The sequence below is a fragment of the Coregonus lavaretus genome (genome assembly GCF_964263955.1).
Source record: "Coregonus lavaretus genome assembly, chromosome: 2".
Classification (NCBI taxonomy): Eukaryota; Metazoa; Chordata; class Actinopteri; order Salmoniformes; family Salmonidae; genus Coregonus; species Coregonus lavaretus.
In genome coordinates this window covers 67,384,167-67,390,263 of record NC_139989.1, presented here as the reverse complement: position 1 = coordinate 67,390,263, position 6,097 = coordinate 67,384,167, and positions in this window count along the sequence as shown.

Sequence of the window (6,097 nt, the reverse complement as noted above, 5' to 3'; positions counted from 1 at the left end):
ATTTTAGAAAATATTCATTGAAAAAAGCTTTTTAAAAACCACATTCGAAAACCTTTGTGTGTTGAATTGTACATATGTCCTTCTAGTCCTAGTGCTGAACGTTAAAAAAATATTTTAGACCCTTTTCATGCAAAATGTATAACACATATATTTCTCGTTTGTTATAAAGAACTTTGTATCCCTTCATATGCCGAACTAGTTGCATTGTGGATTTTGCCTAAAACATGATTTTAGAAAATATTCATTTAAAAAAGCTTTTTAAAAAACCACATTCGAAAACCTTTGTATTTTGAATTCTACATATGTCCTTCTAGTGCTGAACGTAAAAAAAATATTTTAGACCCTTTTCATGCAAAATGTACAACAAATATGTTTCTCGTTTGTTATAAAGAACTTTGTATCCCTTCATATGCCGAACTAGTTGCATTGTGGATTTTGCCTAAAACATGATTTTAGAAAATATTCATTGAAAAAAGCTTTTTAAAAAACCACATTTTAAAACCTTTGTATGTTGAATTCTACATTTGTCCTAGTGCTGAACGTAAAAAAAATATTTTAGACTCTTTTCATGCTAAATGTATAACAAATATTTTTCTCGTTTGTTATAAAGAACTTTGTATCCCTTCATATGCCGAACTAGTTGCATTGTGGATTTTGCCTAAAACATGATTTTAGAAAATATTCATTGAAAAAAGCTTTTTAAAAAACCACATTTGAAAACCTTTGTATGTTGAATTCTACATTTGTCCTAGTGCTGAACGTTAAAAAAATATTTTAGACCCTTTTCATGCAAAATGTATAACAAATATTTTTCTCGTTTGTTATAAAGAACTTTGTATCCCTTCATATGCCGAACTAGTTGCATTGTGGATTTTGCCTAAAACATGATTTTAGAAAATATTCATTGAAAAAAGCTTTTTAAAAAACCACATTCGAAAACCTTTGTGTGTTGAATTGTACATATGTCCTTCTAGTCCTAGTGCTGAACGTTAAAAAAATATTTTAGACCCTTTTCATGCAAAATGTATAACACATATATTTCTCGTTTGTTATAAAGAACTTTGTATCCCTTCATATGCCGAACTAGTTGCATTGTGGATTTTGCCTAAAACATGATTTTAGAAAATATTCATTTAAAAAAGCTTTTTAAAAAACCACATTCGAAAACCTTTGTATTTTGAATTCTACATATGTCCTTCTAGTGCTGAACGTAAAAAAAATATTTTAGACCCTTTTCATGCAAAATGTACAACAAATATGTTTCTCGTTTGTTATAAAGAACTTTGTATCCCTTCATATGCCGAACTAGTTGCATTGTGGATTTTGCCTAAAACATGATTTTAGAAAATATTCATTGAAAAAAGCTTTTTAAAAAACCACATTTTAAAACCTTTGTATGTTGAATTCTACATTTGTCCTAGTGCTGAACGTAAAAAAAATATTTTAGACTCTTTTCATGCTAAATGTATAACAAATATTTTTCTCGTTTGTTATAAAGAACTTTGTATCCCTTCATATGCCGAACTAGTTGCATTGTGGATTTTGCCTAAAACATGATTTTAGAAAATATTCATTGAAAAAAGCTTTTTAAAAAACCACATTTGAAAACCTTTGTATGTTGAATTCTACATTTGTCCTAGTGCTGAACGTTAAAAAAATATTTTAGACCCTTTTCATGCAAAATGTATAACAAATATTTTTCTCGTTTGTTATAAAGAACTTTGTATCCCTTCATATGCCGAACTAGTTGCATTGTGGATTTTGCCTAAAACATGATTTTAGAAAATATTCATTGAAAAAAGCTTTTTAAAAAACCACATTCGAAAACCTTTGTGTGTTGAATTGTACATATGTCCTTCTAGTCCTAGTGCTGAACGTTAAAAAAATATTTTAGACCCTTTTCATGCAAAATGTATAACAAATATTTTTCTCGTTTGTTATAAAGAACTTTGTATCCCTTCATATGCCGAACTAGTTGCATTGTGGATTTTGCCTAAAACATGATTTTAGAAAATATTCATTGAAAAAAGCTTTTTTAAAAACCACATTCGAAAACCTTTGTATGTTGAATTCTACATATGTCCTTCTAGTCCTAGTGCTGAACGTTAAAAAAATATTTTAGACCCTTTTCATGCAAAATGTATAACAAATATTTTTCTCGTTTGTTATAAAGAACTTTGTATCCCGTCAAATGCCGAACTAGTTGCATTGTGGATTTTGCCTAAAACATGATTTTAGAAAATATACATTGAAAAAAGCTTTTTAAAAAACCACATTCGAAAACCTTTGTATTTTTAATTCTACATATGTCCTTCTAGTCCTAGTGCTGAACGTAAAAAAAATATTTTAGACCCTTTTCATGCAAAATGTATAACAAATATTTTTCTCGTTTGTTATAAAGAACTTTGTATTCCTTCATATGCCGAACTAGTTGCATTGTGGATTTTGCCTAAAACATGATTTTAGAAAATATTCATTGAAAAAAGCTTTTTAAAAAACCACATTCGAAAACCTTTGTATTTTGAATTCTACATATGTTCTTCTAGTGCTGAACGTTAAAAAAATATTTTAGACCCTTTTCATGCAAAATGTATAACACATATATTTCTCGTTTGTTATAAAGAACTTTGTATCCCTTCATATGCCGAACTAGTTGCATTGTGGATTTTGCCTAAAACATGATTTTAGAAAATATTCATTGAAAAAAGCTTTTTAAAAAACCACATTCGAAAACCTTTGTATGTTGAATTCTACATATGTCCTTCTAGTCCTAGTGCTGAACGTTAAAAAAATATTTTAGACCCTTTTCATGCAAAATGTATAACAAATATTTTTCTAGTTTGTTATAAAGAACTTTGTATCCCTTCATATGCCGAACTAGTTGCATTGTGGATTTTGCCTAAAACATGATTTTAGAAAATATTCATTGAAAAAAGCTTTTTAAAAAACCACATTCGAAAACCTTTGTATGTTGAATTCTACATATGTCCTTCTAGTCCTAGTGCTGAACGTAAAAAAAATATTTTAGACCCTTTTCATGCAAACTGTATAACAAATATTTTTCTCGTTTGTTATAAAGAACTTTGTATCCCGTCATATGCCGAACTAGTTGCATTGTGGATTTTGCCTAAAACATGATTTTAGAAAATATTCATTGAAAAAAGCTTTTTAAAAAACCACATTCGAAAACCTTTGTATTTTGAATTCTACATATGTTCTTCTAGGGCTGAACGTTACAAAAATATTTTAGACCCTTTTCATGCAAAATGTATAACACATATATTTCTCGTTTGTTATAAAGAACTTTGTATCCCTTCATATGCCGAACTAGTTGCATTGTGGATTTTGCCTAAAACATGATTTTGGAAAATATTCATTTAAAAAAGCTTTTTAAAAAACCACATTCGAAAACCTTTGTATGTTGAATTCTACATATGTCCTTCTAGTCCTAGTGCTGAACGTAAAAAAAATATTTTAGACCCTTTTCATGCAAAATGTATAACAAATATTTTTCTCGTTTGTTATAAAGAACTTTGTATCCCTTCATATGCCGAACTAGTTGCATTGTGGATTTTGCCTAAAACATGATTTTAGAAAATATTCATTGAAAAAAGCTTTTTAAAAAACCACATTCGAAAACCTTTGTATTTTGAATTCTACATATGTTCTTCTAGTGCTGAACGTTAAAAAAATATTTTAGACCCTTTTCATGCAAAATGTATAACACATATATTTCTCGTTTGTTATAAACAACTTTGTATCCCTTCATATGCCGAACTAGTTGCATTGTGGATTTTGCCTAAAACATGATTTTAGAAAATATTCATTTAAAAAAGCTTTTTAAAAAACCACATTCGAAAACCTTTGTATTTTGAATTCTACATATGTCCTTCTAGTGCTGAACGTAAAAAAAATATTTTAGACCCTTTTCATGCAAAATGTACAACAAATATGTTTCTCGTTTGTTATAAAGAACTTTGTATCCCTTCATATGCCGAACTAGTTGCATTGTGGATTTTGCCTAAAACATGATTTTAGAAAATATTCATTGAAAAAAGCTTTTTAAAAAACCACATTTTAAAACCTTTGTATGTTGAATTCTACATTTGTCCTAGTGCTGAACGTAAAAAAAATATTTTAGACTCTTTTCATGCTAAATGTATAACAAATATTTTTCTCGTTTGTTATAAAGAACTTTGTATCCCTTCATATGCCGAACTAGTTGCATTGTGGATTTTGCCTAAAACATGATTTTAGAAAATATTCATTGAAAAAAGCTTTTTAAAAAACCACATTTGAAAACCTTTGTATGTTGAATTCTACATTTGTCCTAGTGCTGAACGTTAAAAAAATATTTTAGACCCTTTTCATGCAAAATGTATAACAAATATTTTTCTCGTTTGTTATAAAGAACTTTGTATCCCTTCATATGCCGAACTAGTTGCATTGTGGATTTTGCCTAAAACATGATTTTAGAAAATATTCATTGAAAAAAGCTTTTTAAAAACCACATTCGAAAACCTTTGTGTGTTGAATTGTACATATGTCCTTCTAGTCCTAGTGCTGAACGTTAAAAAAATATTTTAGACCCTTTTCATGCAAAATGTATAACACATATATTTCTTGTTTGTTATAAAGAACTTTGTATCCCTTCATATGCCGAACTAGTTGCATTGTGGATTTTGCCTAAAACATGATTTTAGAAAATATTCATTTAAAAAAGCTTTTTAAAAAACCACATTCGAAAACCTTTGTATTTTGAATTCTACATATGTCCTTCTAGTGCTGAACGTAAAAAAAAATATTTTAGACCCTTTTCATGCAAAATGTACAACAAATATGTTTCTCGTTTGTTATAAAGAACTTTGTATCCCTTCATATGCCGAACTAGTTGCATTGTGGATTTTGCCTAAAACATGATTTTAGAAAATATTCATTGAAAAAAGCTTTTTAAAAAACCACATTTTAAAACCTTTGTATGTTGAATTCTACATTTGTCCTAGTGCTGAACGTAAAAAAAATATTTTAGACTCTTTTCATGCTAAATGTATAACAAATATTTTTCTCGTTTGTTATAAAGAACTTTGTATCCCTTCATATGCCGAACTAGTTGCATTGTGGATTTTGCCTAAAACATGATTTTAGAAAATATTCATTGAAAAAAGCTTTTTAAAAAACCACATTTGAAAACCTTTGTATGTTGAATTCTACATTTGTCCTAGTGCTGAACGTTAAAAAAATATTTTAGACCCTTTTCATGCAAAATGTATAACAAATATTTTTCTCGTTTGTTATAAAGAACTTTGTATCCCTTCATATGCCGAACTAGTTGCATTGTGGATTTTGCCTAAAACATGATTTTAGAAAATATTCATTGAAAAAAGCTTTTTAAAAAACCACATTCGAAAACCTTTGTGTGTTGAATTGTACATATGTCCTTCTAGTCCTAGTGCTGAACGTAAAAAAAATATTTTAGACCCTTTTCATGCAAAATGTATAACACATATATTTCTCGTTTGTTATAAAGAACTTTGTATCCCTTCATATGCCGAACTAGTTGCATTGTGGATTTTGCCTAAAACATGATTTTAGAAAATATTCATTGAAAAAAGCTTTTTAAAAAACCACATTTTAAAACCTTTGTATGTTGAATTCTACATTTGTCCTAGTGCTGAACGTAAAAAAAATATTTTAGACTCTTTTCATGCTAAATGTATAACAAATATTTTTCTCGTTTGTTATAAAGAACTTTGTATCCCTTCATATGCCGAACTAGTTGCATTGTGGATTTTGCCTAAAACATGATTTTAGAAAATATTCATTGAAAAAAGCTTTTTAAAAAACCACATTTGAAAACCTTTGTATGTTGAATTCTACATTTGTCCTAGTGCTGAACGTTAAAAAAATATTTTAGACCCTTTTCATGCAAAATGTATAACAAATATTTTTCTCGTTTGTTATAAAGAACTTTGTATCCCTTCATATGCCGAACTAGTTGCATTGTGGATTTTGCCTAAAACATGATTTTAGAAAATATTCATTGAAAAAAGCTTTTTAAAAAACCACATTCGAAAACCTTTGTGTGTTGAATTGTACA